Raw genomic sequence first — 19,330 nt, forward strand, 5'->3', positions numbered from 1 at the left:
GGCAGCAACCGTCTGCTCTGCAGGCTGGGCGACACCCAACAGGAGGCAGTTGGAGAGTTGTGGAGCTGGTCAAATAGATTCTGATGTGGATGAAATAAATGGACTCCCACCTCACAGAAGATGTAGGACTGCAACTGTCTGGACCTGAAACTATTAGGAGAGGAGTCATCAAAAAAGAGAGACCCTCGTAAAGGAAAAGGAAAAAATGCTGTTTCCTATGGATTCAAATGTCTCAATTGAGGTTGGTCTAGTAACAATTGCCTTGGGTCATCTCAGACAGATTTTCTTTCAACACTGCATTCAAAGAAATGAAATCTGCTTCAAACCAGGCAATAAGCATGGGACAAAAAGTCTTATGCAAAACAAGTCGCCAGCCAGGCACAGGTGGAGTCAGTGCCGACAGCAGAGGCAGGCAGCTTCCAGAAGCCAGGTCAGCCCTGGGCACCTGGGAGGATGTGGTCTCTACAGGAGCGGGAGATCAGGGGTTACATATGGACAGCAATTCTAGGTCATTCCCTGTCCAAGGGGAATCCAGGAAGCAAGTGGTACAGTTCTCAGAAGGACCATTGTGAAACTGGACCTTTTCAAATAAAATCAGTGGTGGGATCTGACAGAGCATCCCCAGAGCATCCTAAGAAATCATGTCTCTTACTCTTGCTAATCAGCTCTTCCACTTCTTCCTAAGTAGTCATAGAGAATAAGTCCTACAGAGAGCCTCACTGGTTACATTAGGTCTTAAAATTACTATGGTCATTCACATTAATTTAGCTCAGTATTTCTATTCTGGGGGTCAAAGGGCTTAGTGATGACAGCCCCCACCCCCCCTTTTTTTTAAATCACCATTTTAAAACAGCTGGGTTTTTGGTTGGGTTTGTTTGTTTTTTTGTTTTTGCATTTCTTGAACTCAAGTTTTCCACCCCAACCTTTCCACTAATTTATCCCACAAATAAAAGATAGATACCAATCTAATAAAGACAATTGTTTGAGAAGTTATGATGGCATAGGATGCCAGAGTGGTCGCAGCTGATAATCATTATAGCCAAGAAGAATGAATAAATCCCTAGATTACATAATATTTCAGATTAGTAACTTCTTCAAATTCCTGGTTTGGGGATGATGGCAGAGAATGGAATCATTTCGGGGGGTGGATACATCCGCTGCATGAGCAATCTGACGACAGACTTGGTATTGAGGTTAGATGGCACTGTAGTTATTTTATTTTTTGTTTTTGTTTTTGTTTTAAGAAGCTGGTTCAAAGATTGAAGGTCTCAACCCCGAGCCTGCTGTTGACAGCCCATGAACACTGAACAAGGCCATCAGTTCCTTAAACGCCACTGTTTATCTATCATGGAGCCAAAAATGTTGATGGCCCAGCCCTCTGCCCTGTCCTTTCCCCATGAACAAACAAGCCTTCCAAGAGGACTGCTGGTGAAAATAATTATGAAGCATTTTGAGAAATACAATTCTCCTTTGTGCTTCTAGCCAACATCCCCGACAGCAAGGAAAATTCTCAACATTTATATGTAGTGGATGCTACCTTCTGTGTTAGCTCATCTGAACATCAGACACTAGCCAATCAGTCTTGCAAATAAGTACAGCATAAAAAGTGTTTCCTTCTACACTCTTGTCTCAACATTAATTTCCTTAAATTAAGCATATTGTGACTACAGGAGTCCTACAACTTTTGTCTGCCCGATGAAACGGCTACTTGCCTTGAAGAAAAGTGGAGAGCTGCTTGGTCAGACTTTTTACGAATATCACACAATGTAGAACATGGCGTGAGGTTGAGCCTCCCTAGCTTCAGCTAATACTGATATTAAACTATGTCACAGGAAGCTGTGATGAAGATCCCGTACACCTAATTAGAGCCCATAACCGTGCAGCCAATCGGAGTTGAGGAAACTCATTTGATCTTGACTGATCCTCTTCCTGCCCTCAGTCCCCCCCCTACCACCCCGCCCCGCCCCCCGAGTCCAGCTATCACTAAAGCCAGTTGGATTTGCCTCTTAAACTTTTCACGTGCATCCATTTCTCCCTCCCCAGTTAGCTTCCTTGCTCACAGAAGTATTGCAATAGTCTCTTAACTGGTCTCTCTACAGCTTCTCCAGGCCTCCTCCAACCTCTTCTCTAAATGTAGCCAGAGTGATCTTTCGGAACATAAATCTGATGATCTCCATATCACCCAACTCTCCCCCAAATAAAAAGCTTCATAAATGTCATAAAACACCAAGTCATAACCCAGTTTCTTCACAGTATGTGAGGAGCTCATCATGCTCCTGTGGCCAGCACCTCCTATCAATTACGCAGAGAGGCCAAACATGTGTGCTTCTGCATTTGGCTCAAGATAATCTTGGGCCATATCTGTTAAGAGTTAACAATTAAACTCGGTGTTTCTTAAAAGAGGAACAATGGACCAGAAGGCACTGATGCCTATTTCTGTTCATTCCTCTAGTTAAAGGGGAATAACATTGGGAAAACACCTAAATGCGAGTGCTAAATGGGAATTAAGGACGACTTCTCAAAAAGGCTCTAGGTACCAATTTGGGCGCTATCATTATTCTCCATCACCAGCTCAATTTTGTTTCCCTTTAAAAGCTCAGTTTAAAAAAAAAAAAAAGAGGGGGTAAAATTCTGCATGTAACTAAAGCATACAGGACACTGTGCCTTACCCATCGACTGTACCAGAAAGGGGCTGATGTTCTGCCTCCTAGGTGAAAGGGGAAATGTTCCAACAGGTTTCAGTCTAGAGTAGCAGCAACAATTTCAAGTTCAGGAAGCCCTTGGAGGTTGCATTAACATCTACATTTGTTTGACACTAAAGGGAAATTTGAAGTTCAATACTGAATAGGTCTAAAAATGTAAGGATTTAAGGAGACAAATTAATGCCAAAACCAAGAGTTATTTTGTATTTATTGCCTTTCAGAAGATTTTAAATAAGCAGAAAAATATTAGAAGCCATATACAAAGTGTTTAGACAATCCCCTTAGGACCTATGAATGCATGAAAGGTAAGAAATTTTATTCATTCAAATAGTGAGAATGAAGTCAAAGAGTTCGTTTAGATTAGGGAAAGATTTGTTCTGAAAGAATGCTTGAATTCAGCACAGTTTTGATGAAAACTGGATTTTATCCTGAATGAACATAAACAACCAATATTTTGAGTTGACAATGACTCAACAATTTCACATCTAGAAAGTTACTCCAAAGAAATTCTGATACGTGTTCCTGAGGAGACAAGTTCAAGGGCATTCTCTGTTGCACTGTTCATAATAGTGAATGATGGGTATCATCAGAAGAATAAATAGTGGCTTACTTATTCAGTGCAATAGTATAAAAAACTTAAAATGGCTGAACTAGATCTGTATATATTAAGATCCAGTTCATATAGATAAATATCAAAAAATATACATTGAGAAAATCAGGTTGCATATAAATACCATTTGTTAACATTCCAAAATGTATAAAATAACACTATTAATAGCCTACCTTATAATAGTGTATATTGTGATATACATATGGTCATCTAGCTATTTATCTATCTATCTATCTACATACATATTGTAAAATTCTGAAAAGGCACACTGGAAGGATTCCTGATAACGCCCTCATAGTACTGTCTTATTGGAAAGAAGAGAGTGGAGTAAAGGGAAGTAACACTTTATCTGAAATGCTTCATTTTTCCTAAAAAATAAATATAAAAAATTCCTAGCAAATTTGGAAAAGTGTTAACACTTACTTTTCTGGTGGCCAGTATATTGGCTTTCTATATTTTATTTCCTGCTGTTCGGTGTGTGTTTTTCCCCAAAAAAAAATCAAGGAGAGAAAAATAAATAAAAAGAAAACCTAGCCATTTCTTTCTTTGTAGATTAGTTTTTGCATGTGTTGTTAAAATAAAGAAGCTGACTATTTTACTCAAGATTAAAAACTATACCTGTATTATGCTCCTGGGAAAAATAGTTGTAATACATATCACTACATTATCAATCACTGGTTTCTTTTGTGATTGTTGCTGTTGATACTTTAAAGCCACTGTTTTGGGTCTGTACTTTCTCTTTTATCTTGTATCAATGGGAGCAGAAACATAAGTAAGGGGAAAGAGCTAAATTTTACCATGTTAAGGGGATTTTTTAAGTTTTCAATTCAATCATACTTATTGGGATGTGACATATGTGGTTGAAATAACAATCACAAATTCTCCCTCATTACAAACCATGTGTGGCATTAACTGAACACCACCAGGCAAAAGACATGTTTTATTTCAATCCTAGATATTAGGAAGCACCACTCTTTCCCACGATCTTATTTTCCTAGAACAAGGATCTACTTTAAATGAGAACAGCATGAGCAAAAAATGCACCAACATTGTATCTTATAAACCCTGGTCATGAGTGGCCTGTCCATGGCTCTGTCATTTATGAATGCTGCCAACTTACATTAACAATAATAATAATCATAGAGACAGTGTGAGCCAGAGACTGACTTGGGCCTATTTTAACATAATAGCAAGAAAACCATCTTTTGAATGATAAGAATTCATGTATGTTGGTGCCTCTGAGCAATCTGTTTCTCTAATCTGCAGACTAGTGGCTCCCAGGCTGAATTTGGGCAATTGACCAACATTGCTTTTCCTCCACTTATATGCATAGCCAATGGACACTGGCAATAGAGTGGTGAAGATTGGGGGGCAGGAGGGGGATGGAGGGAGGGGCTGGGCAGAGGAGACTAAAGAAGGGGGAAATGTATTGCTGACATCTGTAATACTGTCAATCAAAATACATATATATTTAAAAATTTTGAAAATTTTACCTATTTTCTCATTTTGCTTGAGAAAAAAAAAAATCAAAATATGGGTACCTGCCCATTGTCTGGCAATCATTCACTGCAGCTGAGAAAAAGTAAGTGGACTCTATTTTGTTGTTGTTGTTGTTGTTAATCCTTACTGGAAGATATTTTTTTCCATTGATTTTTAGACAGAGTGGAAAGGAGGAAGGAGAGAGGAAGAGAGGAGAGAGAGAGAGAGAGAGAGAGAGAGAGAGGGAGAGAGAGAGATGTGAAAGAAGCACATTGATTAGCTGCCTCCCAACCAGGGCCGGGGATGGAACCTGCAACCCAGATACATATCCTTGACCAGGAATCGAACCTGAGACCCTTTGGTGGGCGGGCTGAGGCTCTAACCACTGAGAACATCTGCTGGGGCAAAAGTGGTCCCTTTAGATTGGCCGTGTGCTTTTCTAGTTTTCCACAGTCCCTACCACTCCCTATAGTCTTACATGCTTCCTCAGTAATTCACTTACCTGCTTGGCCTCTTTCAGCATCTAAGTGCGTAATCCCAGCGTAAAGGAATTACTGCTCCCCTGAATGAATCTGGTACAGCGGGGCCACTTTCCAGGGAAACCGTTTGAACTGATAGCTTGGAAACACTGCGAACATTCATCATTCCTGTGCTGCCCGAAGCCATCCTCTGACTGAGAGCAGGCTTTCTGTGCTTGTTTTCCAGGGAGCGGGAGGGCAGAGAAAAGCATGCGTTTCTTTCATTTTTACCAGCGCAGGCTTTCAATGGTCTTTTCAAGCAAGGGATCCTTTTTAATGCAAAGAAGTCTAAAATGCAATTCCACTCTAAAAACATAAAAAGTTGCCCTGGTCCACTATAAAAACAGAAAGGAAGTTTCCTGGTCCGCTATAAAAATGGATAAAAAGCAAGTCCACCGGGAACACGCCGCCAGATTGGCGAACCTCACCCTTGCTCTCTGAGGCGGCTCCTGGGGCCTCACCAGGGGCCTGCAGTGAACTGAGGGACCCTGTTTGAAAACCACAGGCAGCGCACTTCCTCCAGCAGGTAGACCTCCATGAAGAGGTCAGTCACCAGTTCTTCCGCCAGAACACTGAGTGCCTTGGCCACAATTAGAGCCTCGGAAAATCAGATTTGGAAAGGACCTCTCAGACCATCTGTTCCAACCTCACTGGCTTACACATAAGGAAATGGGGTCTCCAAAAGTTGGTGACTGAGACAAAGCAAGAGTACTGTGGCTGAATGAGGCCTAGTCTCCAGGCGTCCTCACACCCCTCCATCCCTCTGCCTTCCCATCAGAAGTGTGCCGAGGCCGCTCTCAGCTCATGCAATCCTGCAAACACCCAGAAGAGAGCCACTGATCTTAATTAAAGGGACTTGAATTGTAACTAAAACAGTAATCTGTTCCTCCCAGAACCTGGGTCCCTGAATTTTGGCATAAGAAAAAAAAAAAAAGTTTTATATGTTAATGATTAGCCAGATTTTGGGGAGCAGGAAGGCATCCCAGGCTCCCTCTCTGATGGTTCCACGTGTTGGATGCCCCTGTGCCGAGGCCCCAGACACCAGCATTGGGTCTTGTGCTAAAATGCCAGCCTTCTTCAGCTTTGCTGAGCAGCTAACACGAGGGAGCATATTTTATGGCCAAACATCTAACACAGGGCCCAGCATGTAAGAGGAACTCAAAACATGCTGAAGTGAACTGAACTGAATCTCCACAATAATCCTTCAGCTTCTTAGAGAGCTCAAATTTTATTCCAAGCTTGCAAAGAAATCACCACTAAAGGCAATTAAAACTTCATTCTACTAGTAAGAGCTCACAACCAGGGCTTTTTTAGGAGAATATGACATCCTCCTTAAATCTAACTTCTTATAATTCTATGACATGCAAGGGTGAATTTCATAAGAGGATTAAAATATATTAAATAATTACCACAGAAACCAGCTGAGGAGAGAGAGGACTTTGGGGGTTTTCCGGTTTAGACCTGAGGACCCAGCGCTGATGGGGTCCTCTCACTGCACACGGAGGATCTTGGGAGGAACAGATACAAAGATGGTTTCTCAGACTTCTTCCCCCTATTCTCCACCCCATGCCTTCATAGGGCCCGCCTTTCTGTAAAATTCAGAAAATTAGGGTTTCAATAATGGAGTGTATTAGTAATCTGAGAAACTCAATGGGGATGGATAAAAATGTTTTCCTGTGAGGTTCCTGTGTCGGGAGGTACAACGTTGTGGCCTGAGGATAGCAGTGAGCCACAACATTGTTTTGACTGTGAAAGGTTAAAACCAGAATGTCTCTGTTGCTAAATAAAAAGATTTTACTTTTACTAGTGTGGCTGCTAGTGACAACTTCTTAAGTATCACCCGTGAAAACACGTGAGGGAAGTGAACGGAGAGGACAGAGCGCAGAGGTTAAGAGCACACATGTGGGTGTCAGCTCCCATACCTGTGAGTTACAATCGTGGCTCCACCGCAGGTGGCCGTCTGAGTTTGGGCAGGTACGTAATTTCTTGAGGAAGCTAGACAGTCTTTGAAAAAGGGTGGGGCTGAGGACGGTCAAAGGACTGATAGGAAAATCAAATGAGCTAGTACCTATAGAGGACTCATGGGCACTGGGCACACAGTAAGCGTCCAAAGAGCATCAGCTGTCCCGTGGGCCATCGCTATAACTACACGGGAAATGCCAGCCCAGCATCATCTACTAACCTGCGCGGGGACACTGACCACAGGATAATATGTACAGCGTATGCAAACTCCCTGTTGCTAAAGTTACCAGATTGTAAGCTCAATGAAAGCAGAAATGCCTTTCAAATATTTTTTTAAACTTATCCATAGCTACCTTACACAAGGATTTGTATATACCAGGAAATCAACTTCGGTTGAGAGGGAGAGGAGAAAAAAAAAATTGGAGATGACATCAGGGAGATGTAGGAGTAAACCAGTCATTCTAATTTACGTTTTTATTTCCCAGATGAGCCTATCAAAAAATAAGACAAAACATTTAAAATAATGGATGAATGCGAATACGATCTAGAAAATAGTAAAGAAGCATTTCTTCAGTACTACATTTTCCATTACCTAAACTTAAATCAGTCTTCCGTTACCACAGTGTTATAAAAACGTCATCCAAAAGACACAGGTTCCCACCGCACCTTTAAGAGCTTTCCGGGAGCATACCTGTAACTAACAGGTGCTTATTACAAGTGCTCTAACTAATTACGGCTCAAGGACCCCAAAGACCTCTCGCTGAACGCCACCAATCACTCGGGGTTGCCTGACCTCTGAGACCACTGGCATTTCTGGCCAGAGGAGGTCCACCTTACAGTGCCTCATTCCTACATGAGCAAGGGACATGTCACGGTAGGTGAGCTGTGTGTGTAAGCCGGTGTACCTGGATGAGGAGCGGGGCACACGTGTGGGTGGCAGCCGGAGCATCAGATCCACAGAGATCCCTGTTAGTCAGGGGTTCCGGGCGCTGCTTCCCAAGCTAGAGAGGGAGACAGCAAGAACGCCACCGTGGTCTCCTAACCCAGTGGTCGGCAAACTGCGGCTCGCGAGCCACATGCAGCTCTTTGGCCCCTGGAGTGTGGCTCTTCCACAAAATACCACGGCCTGGGCGAGTCTATTTGGAAGAAGTGGTGTTAGAAGAAGTTTAAGTTTAAAAAATTTGGCTCTCAAAAGAAATTTCAATCGTTGTACTGTTGATATTTGGCTCTGTTGACTAATGAGTTTGCCGACCACTGTCCTAACCGCTTTACTTCTAACCTTTCCAATCAAGCAAACCAAGGCTTGAGAAGACAGACCCCAAACAACACTTTAAAAATGAGTTGAAACCATTTGTCCCCACCTTAACACAAAGAAAGCAAGCCCTGGCCGGGGGACTCGGTTGTAGCATCATCCTGTACATCAAAAGGTGGTAGGTTCGGTTCCTGGACAAGGCACATACCTAGGTTACAGGTTCCATCCCCAGTTGGGGCGCATACTGAAGGCAACCGAACAATGTTTCTCTCTCACATCGATGTTTCCTTCTCTCTCTAAAATCAATTTTTTAAAAATATCCTTGGGTGAGGAGGAAGGAAGGGAGGAAGGGAAGGAGAGAGGGAGGAAGGAAGGAAGAGAGGAAAGGAGGGAGGGAGGGAGGGAGGGAGGGAGGGAGGGAGGGAGGGAGGTTATCAGGTCATACACAATTATGTAGGATTTTAGTTTATAAAAATACTTCCACAGGCTTATTTGAGCCTTCCACTGACCTCGAAGCAGGCTGGAACATTATTCTGTTTTACAGGTAAGAAACCTTGGGCTATAAGGTTAAATGACTTGCCCACAGTCAGACAGTTCATGATTGACACAAGGAATCACAGGCTGTCGTATTATTGCGATTTTCATCACATCCCAGTTGTCCTATCAGAGAGAAATAGTACAGCTTTTTCTCTAAAAGCATCTGAAATTCTCCAAAGGAGGGCCATAAAAATGTTCATAATGATTAATAATGGCATTTATAAAGCAAGCCTATTTTCAGAGTAAATGTCAATTTAGTGAGAATTACTTAATCTGTCAGTAAAATTTACACAAAGCAACCATGCCATGGATCAAGATACAAGTCCCCAACGCTGTATTAAACCACTCTCCTTCCGCTGGCAATGGGCCATAATGGCCGGGAACATCAAAAACCAGGTGAGGCAAAAGTTTGTAGATGAAGATGCATATTTTACAAGAAAAGCTTCTTCATTAAAGCAAATACCAGCTACTGAGGCCCTATTTATTTGTGTTCAGTTTTCCAACTTTTTTCTCCCGTATATACTACTATAGGTGTTTTTCTTCATTTCAATCATTTCTTTTTCCTCCCTCCATTAGAATTAATGTATTTTTGTTGTTATTTCTCATAAGAAAACTCTTTCCTCTTACTTTGGTTTGGACTATTTTGGAATGCTTGGAATGGCAAGATTTTGAAACGAGGCTTCAAAGGGCAAGTAATAAACGCCCCATAAAATAAATGAGTAATGGTTATATACACCGTCGCGGTATTTTCAGTAATGCTGATAGAAAGCTATATACTGTACTTTGTCAATTCACATTCATCAAGTTCCAGAAATATTAGAAAATCATTAGAGGTTTATGTTGAGCTTGCAGATAATACTAGCATATAAGTCAAGACTGAAATATGGTCATCAGAAAAACAGTTGAAAAGTGTCAATAAACTGTAAAACACCCCTGGTGGGGATTGCGAAGCCTGCAGCAGAGTGCCAGCCTCGTGAAGAAATGGAAACGGGTATTTTGGTCACACTGTGGGTCGGAGACTGGTATGTGTCAGGCCAGCAGGAGAGACTGGGCGACGCGGGATTCCAGCCCAGAGATGTGGGAGCTCCCGAGAGCTGCTGAGCAATTGGTGAGTCCCACTTATCTCCGCGGACGCCAGCAGCCATCAATACGAAGCCTGCCATCCATCAATCTGGGGTCCTTTTTCAGACATCCTCGGCCTGTTGATCAGAGGAAGACTTGGGGGAATTAGGCTTCCATTATCAGGATTTTGTCTGCGATCTGAACAAGCCACTGAACCTTTAACTTTTCACTTGGCAGAAGCCTCGATGCTGGAAAAGTCCTGACAGTTCATTCATTTTGCTCCATCCCGGAGCCAGCTGATGTCTGACTGGTGAGACCCGCCCTCTTTGATGTTGTACTCTTCCGAGAGCGCCCTGCTGGGAAAAAAATTTTATCCGTCCAAATGAAAGAGAAATATTTCTGCATCCAGCTGCTAGCTGGGACACGTTTGCCATTTTTCAGGGCACTGGCGTGGTGCCATCCGCAGGCGCGGCGGCAGCAGTAATACCCACAGTGCACAACCGTCTCCATGTCCACACAACAGCAACACGGAAAAGGAAAATGCTGCTAATCCTGCACTGCTAAGAACAGCCTCAGACATAGTTTCGTGTGGCCATTCCTTTTCTTCATTTCTTTTTTCAGTATCCTCATCAACGTCTTCCACAAACTCCAAAATTCTTCGACAGAACTCACCCATTTAAAAATGGCTTCTATTCGGTTTACTAAAAATCCAGTCTTTAAAGTAACCAACAAGAAGTCCCGACTTCTAGTAAATATATTTACAAATGAAATGAATTTGGAGCCTGTGCAGACTTATTTCATATGTACCGAGTCCACATTTAAAAATGGACGTTTGTTCAGGGGAGAGAAATCTGTGTAAATGAAGAAAAACTCGCACACAAGCTTGAATAAATATTAAGATCTAAATGATCAAGAAAGCCTTATCTTCTCGTATTTATTAAGTGTGGGGAGGGGAGCTTATAAAGATTGCTGCCATGAACTGTGTGTGTGACAAACAAAGACAGCTCACATTGTTACCACGTTTTTCTCCATACACTGAGATGAATGAGTAAATGCAAGTAAAATACCCCAGTTCCCAATGAGCCTCCCCTCCCCCCCCCATTCTGGTCTCTTCTCTCTCATTTTCACTCTGCTGGGCTGGAAAGGGATCAGTGGCATTAGACCTCAGCATACCTCGTCAGAGCATCCTGCCTGGAGGCTGGTCTCCGACTGACTAGCAGAAATGCACCATCCTTTTTCACATCGGGAAAGGTGAGTTGTGAAAAAAGTAAACAACAAAAACATGTTGTATGAGAGAAAAATATCAATTTTGGAAAACCAACCACAGGGAAATCTGAGTGAACACGCTCCTCCATTTGGAAAAACAAAACCTTAGTTTTCCACCAAACAGGAAAGGGGAACATTTTGTTAAAATAATTCTAGACATATTACCAGTGTGAGCTGCTGCGATGTGCACATTATTCATAATAGTATACCAAGTGGTTCTGCACCGGAGAACTATAAAATAACACACTAAAGTTAGTTCACACACAGTGGCACCCACTAGAATTCTCAATGGTTCATGCAATGCATCTATGGAGTACTGTTTAACCCTCGCTGTAGTGGAAACTTCCGGTTTATAAATTCTAGGTAAGACCATAGAGACCTTGGTGAAAACTGTTACTGGTTTTACACTTCAACGTGGGAGCTAATGAAGAACACGATGTCCAAGAAACAGCTTGGCCCAGAGCCTAGGTGCAAACTGCTATGTAGACAGCCATCATATTAAATACTTACATGGTAGTGAGTAGGGAATATCCCTGAAAAACCAGACAGAGGCAACTTCCATGTATGTGCAGACACACACACCATGCCCTAGAACTCACCCGTGTTTTTTTAGTAAGAACTTTCTGAAGACACAAAATATTTGTCCCAATGAAGTAATGGTTTCCTATGGTTTTACTCTCTTTTCAGAGCAGTCTACAGCTTTATTTCTTCGCTGAAATGTGTCACTCTTTAAATTATTATGTTTTCCTAAGTCTACGACATTCTTTTCCTAACCACACCAATAAAGTGTGATTGTCAGACACACTTTATTAGAGGGAAAGTGACCATCTGTCCAGGGCACAAAACATATTTTCACATCTTAAATTTAGGAGACATTCCTTACGTCAAATAGAGTCACTCATTTCCCGATTTATACCTTCCTGCCCAGGATCCCAGGACAATGGCAGAGACACAATGAACCCTCAGATTCACAGTGCTCCAGCGTGTGAGCCTCTGAGGGTGACAACTGGCCCAGACCAGGCATGGTCCCGAGGGAGAGCCCCGAAGTTGCTCTCCTCCCAACGTAACTGCTTACAGGAAAAACCTAATGAAATGCTGTTTGTCCTGGAACAAGAGACATGGGACAGAAATGGATTTGGGCTTCTCTGAACCATTTTTCTTGAAGGAAGGGTTGCACAGAGGACTGAACAAACACACTCGTTTGCCATAGGTCTCCTCCCTATCAAAATACAGAAGGTGAAGTACCAAGGATAGAATGTGACAGCAGCAATGGTGAGCCTGGAAGGTCGACTCCTGCCCTCCCAGACACCACTCTTTCAACAAACATTTCGTAAGCAGCTCCTAGGTGCCAGCCAATCCGCTTAATGCAGGGCATTAAAAACTTAAGACCCAGTCCCTACCCTCAAATAATTTATAGCTCAGTAGGAGAGATACACGCATAAATCAGAAGACATTTATTCTAGCACCACAATCTGTAGATTTTTCCCACTCGTATTTTGGACATTTGATGTCTAGAATGGGATTACTAGGTGTGGGAAGGGTAATCCATTATAAGTTTATAAAAAGAACAACAGAACGTAATGAGTTAAAACTAGTTATTTAAACAAATTCTGGACTGTGAAGGCAGCATTACACGAATACTTGATTAAAATCTGCCAGACTATATAACCTCAATGAGGGCAAAGATAAAATCTGTCTTATTTGTCACAGTATCCCTATCAATTAGCACAGAGCTTAGCTTACTATAGGTACCTGGTGTTCAATAAATGTGTGTTGGTTGGTTGGTTGGTTGGTTTGGTTGTTGGTTGGTTGGATGGATGGGTGAGTAGATGGATGAATAGATAGATAAAAGGATGGATAAGCAGATGGAAGGATGGAAAATAACAAGGATACAGATGAAAGGATTCGATAACTTCTAGGTACCCAAGCCTTAAGGGCTGGACCATGTCTGTCTGCCCTCTGGGCAGGCCAACACAGCCAGGCAGAGTTGGAAATCCAACTGGGAGAATTTTAAGGGATGCAACATTACTTGAAGAAGTATACTTTGCCTCACTGGCTAAAATTAACACTTATTTTTTTCCAATTCTTTGGTTTATTTCCCCCCAGATTTATTGAGGTATAATTAACAAATAAAACTGTAGGATATTTGAAGTGTACATCATGGTGATTTGCTATGTTATACAGTGTTAAAGGATCACCCCCACATATTATTAGCACATCCCTCACCTTCACATATTTATCTTTTAGAACACTTCAGTTTCTTTAAAAATGCCCAACAGTCTCTGAAGAGTTGAGTCCACTGCAAAGCAGTTGGATGAAGACTTCAGATAACGGCAAGGCCAGAGGCTACTCGGAGCCTGGCACACACCTGCCTCTCTGCCAATGTTGGTCCCTCCTCCCATCCCAACTCCCCAAATCGCCCCCTGCTGAGGGTTATTGTTGCTCCTCCTAGCCTTCCCTGTAGGTGACTCTCTTCCTACCCTCCATCCTGCTTCAGTCCTTCTCCACGGGTCAGGTGCTCACTTGCACCAGGATCCCAGGAGCTGAGATTTACTTCTAGCCGGGAACCTAGGTCAAGATGCTACTCCCAGAAAGAATATTTACATTTTGAACTTTTCCTTCAAGTGAGGCTTGAATGGGGGCATCATGCCCTTTGAAAGAAATTCAAAGAACCATGACAAGTGCTGAAGTCGTCCTGGGAGGACGAATGACCATCCTGGGACTTCCGATTGCACACATGGTCCGTTTGGGTCCTCGGACAGCTACAGGCTGAGGCTCTGACTGAGTCCCTGCTGTTCAGGACAAGAGGACAAGCCTCCTCAGCAGGTGGGCTCAGGGGAGAAGGTGGGGGATTCTGGTGACAGGGGAACCCCAGCGCCCCCTGCAGAAGAGCTTTCTGCGAATCCTCTCCGGGGGATGCCAGCCGGGCCAATCCATGGAGAGCCTCAAATGTGGGCCTTTGAGGTGAATTTCAAATGCAGTTATACAGACAATCACAGACAGACTGACAGGATTAAAAGGAGGCCTTCTTTCCACACTCCCATCGTGGGCCCTTTGACTGGACCACACTGCCTGAAGTGAGCCATAAATTAACATTTTTATAAATCCTGTAATTAACTTATGAATAGCACAATTATATGTTTCTGGTATTAAAAGCATTAAGTTGTTAAAGGTAAACATTTAAAGTATACCCCTGTTTTTGTAACCCTGTTTGGGTATTTTTTTTCCCATTTTTCCATATATCAAGGGCCTCAAAAAGCGGAAGTGGCCCAGGCATCTCCTCAGCCCCGGTTTGGGCTTGTTGATAAAACTCCCTTCACACAGTTGGGCCAGAGGGCTGGCACGTGTGCAGCCGGCGCTGGCACACAGCGCTTTCTCACAGAGAGACGGTCCTGTGTTCCTGGACAGGCAGTCAAGTCCACAAGGCATGATTCCCCGGAAATCCAAGCAAGAGACCCAGCGAACCTGAATGTCTGGGGCGTGAGGTTTGCAAATCCTCTGGTTAGCAGAGGAAAGACTGATGTCAACACCAAAGAAAGGCCACCACCTCATTACCACACTGCTATAACCCGTACACTTCCTCATTTTTAGACAAGACTTAGAATTCACTTCTTTCCCCAGGAAGCACCTATGGACGGAAAGAGACCTCTTACCCTGGGGTCCACAGAGAGGTTTCAGACAGGGCGACGAACACCCTAAAATTTCAAGAAAATGACGTATGTACATCTAAGTCCTTAGATTTCAGTAGATTCTCAAAGGGAGTATGTTCACACATGCATGCGTGCGCACGCACGCACGCGCACACACACCTGCAGAATTCCACACATTCACAGAGAAGGGCAGTACTGGATGAAGCAAAAAGGAGATAAGGGCATGTGTGGAAGAGCTAGAATTCGTGGGGTATTTTATGTACGTTTCAGGAAGTGCTCTTCAAAAACGGGTAAGTTTCTTTGGTCTCTGAATTGGTCTCATTTTCATGTCCTCCTCTTTGGAGCTAGAGACCCTGAGCTTCCTAGGCTCCTTTTACCACATTTTCACTTTGTATTTGATTGCAACTGTTTTGATGTGTTGGTTACGCCTCAATCTCTGACCATATTTCCAGGACCACTGGAATAGAGTTCTTGGGTGATTTATTTCATAATGCTGATATTTTTAGGTTAGACGTCCTGTGAGTGGGCCAGATCACGTCGGGCAGCTCAGTGTTTCAGCTTTGTGGACATTAACCACTGCCTGTTCTGGATTTAGTGAGTCAATAGTTATTAATACTCCAAAGCATTCCCATTCAGCTTTGATCAAACCCTTGATGGCACCTTTTTTTCCTACTAAAAAGGAAGTATATAATCACATTTAATCAGTCCTTCCAACAGAATCATTTGCTTTGTAAGCTATAAAGGTTTTATAAATTAAAGTATTGTTTACCTTTCTCTGGTTCATTCCTTTATATTAGTCATTGGTAGATGAGCTACAAGTAAGGAATCCTGGGTTCTAATTCTGGCTTGGGCAGTACTAACTTTGTGACGTAGGTAAGCCACTTTATCTGACTGCATGTCCTCGGATGTGACCCTCACGCCTTTGCAAAAATGGAGGTGCCCACAGCCAATAAGAAGGGAATGTGCTAATTGACTGCCCCGCCCTCAAAGACTGCGGTGCCCATAGCCACAAGATGGCGGCGCCCAGTCCCCTCAGCCCTGCTGGGGTGGCAGGCATGCAGCAAGGCCAGTCCTGCCCCCAGGTGGGCCCGGCCACTCTGCACGCCTGCCTCCGGAGTCCCCCAGTCTCCTCAGCCCCCCAGCCTCCCAGGGCTGGCCCCAGGTGCAGGCAAGCCTCAGATGGCGGCTGCCAGTATGTGGAGCCCTGGCTGGTGTGTTCAATGGTTAGGGTGCCATCCAGAGCACTAAAGGGTAGAGGGTTCGGTTCCCAGTCAAGGGCATGTACCTGGGTTGCAGGTTTGATCCCGGCCCAGTCAGGACACAAGCTAGAGGTAACCAATCATGTCTCTCTCTCACATCGATGTTTCTTTCTCTCTCTTGCTCTTTTCCCCCCTCCCTTCTTTCCCCTCTCTCTAAAAAATCAATGGAAAACAATATTCTCTGGTGAGGTTTAACAAAAATAAATAAATAGTAAGTATGTGGCTGCTGGAACCCAGATGAATAAAAACCCCAACACAAATGGATTCGGGCCTCGGAGGGAGCCCCAGGCTTGGCTCTGCTCCAGGCTACAAAGTTTCAGTTGTAGAAGGAAAATAAATTCCAGATACCAGGAACTCCGCTTGCATCCCAGGGGGCGTGGCCGGCCTGCAAACCACCACAGGCCCCTCACTCAGGCCGCCCCTCGCCCCAAGGGAACCCCACCTGATCAGGGACACCCTTCAGGGCAAACCAGCTGGCCCCCACCCCTGTACAGGCCTCTATCCTATCTAATAAAAGAGTAATATGCAGATTGATCATCACTGCAACACACAATATAGCTGCCCCCATGTGGTCAAAGGTCCTGCCCCCATGTGGACACAGGATGGCCACCACAAGATGGCCAGAGGAGAGGGCAGTTGGGAGGCACCCGGCCTGCAAGGGAGGGCAGTTGGGAGGCACCCTGCCTGCAAGGGAGAGCAGTTGAGAAGAATAAATAATAATACTGCAATGCCCAATAAGGGGGGGGGGAAGGGGGGCAGAATAACATAACTGTAAGTCACATACCTTTTCATTAGAACTGTGCAAATTTAATTATAATTTATGTCTTCCAAACTATAGTGTATAACTCTACACTCTATAATAAACTCAAGAATAAACTCTTGCCCTGGCCAGTGTGGCTTAGTTGGCTGAGCATCATCCCATGCACCAAAAGGTCACCAATTCGATTCCTGGTCAGGGCACATGCCTGGGCTGCAGGTTTGATCTCAGTAGGGGGTGTGCAGGAGACAGCTGATAGATGTTTCTTTTTCACAGCAATGTTTCCCTCTCCTTCTCTCTTTCTCTCTCAAATCAATAGAAACATACTTTTTTTAAAAAAAGAAAAAAAAAACTCTTAAGCAATTATATTTTTAAAATTCCATGTAATTGTAAGTGAACTCAATTATACAAATGTGGAATGTATACACTTGGATTTCAGAGTGATGGAGACAGGGTATTGGAGCAGAATCAGGCAGCCTGGGTCTGAATCTTGGATTCAGCCATTAGGAGCCGTGTCATCCTGGGCAAAACACTTATCTCATTTGTAAGATGAGAAAGATGTTAATGCATCTTCAAAGGGCTTTTGTGAGGATGAAATGAAATAATGCATGTGTCTGACACATAGTAAGTGCTCAATAAATAGCACCATTATTATTGCTTTTTACTGGTGGGTTTCAATATTTCTGAAAAACGAAGTACAAAAGAAAATGACAAGAGGATTTTCATTCCTTGGCTGTGTGTGTCAAGTGGGATTGGCCAGAGCAGGAATCAAATCTCAGCTGCGTGACCTTAAGCATGTTACTTAATATCTCCAGTTCGTTTTCTGATGTATAAAAAGAGGATAATCATCCCAGAGGCTGTGCAAGGATTTACAGAAATAAGGCATATAAAGAGTGAAGGATAGTGACTAAGACACAGCTACAAAAGAGAATTCCTAGAAAATAAAAATTATTTTTTTCTCTAGTTCAGTGACCTTGTATTGTAAATACTAAAAGTGTCAAATAATAACAAATTCTAAAAAACTCTATACAATTGTTTTGAAATAAAAATATAAATGCCAAGGTATTTGATAATGTTTGAAATATGAATTGAGGTACATTCAAACTTGAAAGTAAATTTCTAAGTCATCTCAGTTTTATTTCATTGGCTCACATTGGATTTCGTTTTAAGTTAAAATAATAGTTTAAAGAGAAAAATATTAGTCCTACATCCTCAAAACAATCAGAATTTCATATATGTATATGTGTGTGTATGTGTGTATGTATACACACATACACACACATATATATATGGTGTCCCCAAAAATGTATACACACTTTGAATAATAATTCTAATGTTTCTTTTCAGATGTTTAACCCATTGGAATTAATCATTATTCAAAGTGTGTATACATTCTTATTTTTGGAACACACTGTATATATTGTATGTGTATGAATGTGGATTTTTAAAATTTTTTTACAAAACAATTCTAAGTTTGGCATATAATTACTCAAAACTGGGTCATAAAAGCAAGAAAGTAAAATCATGAGAAGCTTTACAGGATTTATACTTTTCTCTCTCAATTGAGTAACTAGCAGAAGTAGCCCTAAAAAATAATTGACTTTATTTTTATAAAAATGTTTAACTTAGAATCTGAGGTTCAATTTGAAAGAAGGGGCATGTCTGATGAGATATTAGGCCAATAAATAACTTTAGAAACAGTCATACCTATAATTATAATTTATTTCAGAACTAACACCTTGCCTTCTCTTGATTAGTAAACCATTTACAAACCAAAGTCCCAGCAAGAGTAAATGCAATAACATTTCCATGCACCAAAGGGAGGATTGCATACAAAGATTGTCTCATTCATAAAACCCATTTTTCAGAACTTTGCTCTCATTAGAAAGCAAAATGATGTAGCCTTATGAAGGTATCTGCCACTTTTTTATTAGGTAAGAGTATTTTTGTTCTATAAACCATCTTTGAATTTCTTTTTCCATAAATTAAATACATGTCAAATTCTAAATGGCATAATTAAAACCCAATATCTTTTTACTTAAATAATTTTGTCTCACTTAGACGTTGCATAAATCTTGGCTAGTTTGTACATTTTTGCTTTCAAGGATGTAATGAAACCATTGGAGCTGTTACATCATGTAAATAAATTTCAAAGATGGTATTAATATAAAAACTATATCACATAACCCTAAAAATTTAAGATAGCTGCCAGAGTAATAACCAGATCATTTTTCCAAACAAATATATATTTCATCATGTCATTTTGAACTTTTTCT

At 42.3% G+C, this 19,330-nt stretch overlaps 1 protein-coding gene across 1 annotated transcript in view; it reads right to left on the minus strand.

Annotated features, from left to right (window-relative positions):
• PRDM6 (PR/SET domain 6) overlaps nucleotides 1-19,330 on the minus strand; it is a 98,215-nt gene that overhangs the window by 31,478 nt on the left and 47,407 nt on the right. The gene's annotated exons all lie outside the window — the stretch shown is intronic.

This window comes from Eptesicus fuscus, chromosome 4, assembly GCF_027574615.1.
Source record: "Eptesicus fuscus isolate TK198812 chromosome 4, DD_ASM_mEF_20220401, whole genome shotgun sequence".
NCBI lineage: Eukaryota > Metazoa > Chordata > Mammalia > Chiroptera > Vespertilionidae > Eptesicus > Eptesicus fuscus.